This window comes from Arachis duranensis, chromosome 9, assembly GCF_000817695.3.
Source record: "Arachis duranensis cultivar V14167 chromosome 9, aradu.V14167.gnm2.J7QH, whole genome shotgun sequence".
Lineage (NCBI taxonomy): Eukaryota > Viridiplantae > Streptophyta > Magnoliopsida > Fabales > Fabaceae > Arachis > Arachis duranensis.
This window is the reverse complement of record NC_029780.3, coordinates 73152612-73152824: the sequence shown is the minus strand read 5'-3', so window position 1 is coordinate 73152824 and position 213 is coordinate 73152612.

Below are 213 nucleotides of genomic sequence, written 5' to 3'. Positions count from 1 at the left end.
AAAAGGTCCTATTTGTAGAGAACTAGTAGCCTAGGGTTTACAAAGATGAGTAAATTACATAAAGATCCACTTCCGGGCCCACTTGGTGTGTACTTGGGCTGAGCATTGAAGCATTTTCGTGTAGAGACTTTTCTTGGAGTTAAACGCCGGCTTTTGTGCCAGTTTGGGAGTTTAACTCCCATTCTTGTGCCAGTTCCGGCGTTTAATGCCGGG